Consider the following 624-nt stretch of genomic DNA (forward strand, 5'->3'; position numbering starts at 1 on the left):
GGAAAATGCATCCTACTACCGGGTGTAGCTACACCCATTTCTTATATACTACCAGGTGGTAGTATATACTCTACTTTATTATTTTTATTATGTTCGTATACTATATCTAATGTACTTCAAAGTGAGTTATATGAAAAAATTGCAAGTTAGCTTATAGTTTTATTGTATTTGTGAAATACGTACATATTTATACGCGAAATTAAGTATGCACAAAATATGATATATACTACCAAAAAGTAGTATATATACTACCTAAACATTCTTATATACAACATACTACGCGTACATATTGTATGATATGATAGATACTACTCAGAACGTATGAAACAAAAATGGGAGTAACTACACCCGGTAGTAGGGAAAATTTGTATATATATATATATATTAAATCCAAACTTTGTTCCACACCATCTTTTTTTTACAAATTAGCCGATCCAGGAGGAGGCACACGAGGGTGTGGGCTCTCATGGCTGGCACACCGCCACCAATATTTATTCGCGAAAACAAAATTGTTAGCCATGCCAAAACTTGGGACGAATAAATATAATGACATGCAACATAATATAAGCCCTTAATATAACACTCATAGCTACCCGCAAAAAATAACACACGTAACATATCGGG

This window comes from Triticum dicoccoides, chromosome 7B, assembly GCF_002162155.2.
Source record: "Triticum dicoccoides isolate Atlit2015 ecotype Zavitan chromosome 7B, WEW_v2.0, whole genome shotgun sequence".
Lineage (NCBI taxonomy): Eukaryota > Viridiplantae > Streptophyta > Magnoliopsida > Poales > Poaceae > Triticum > Triticum dicoccoides.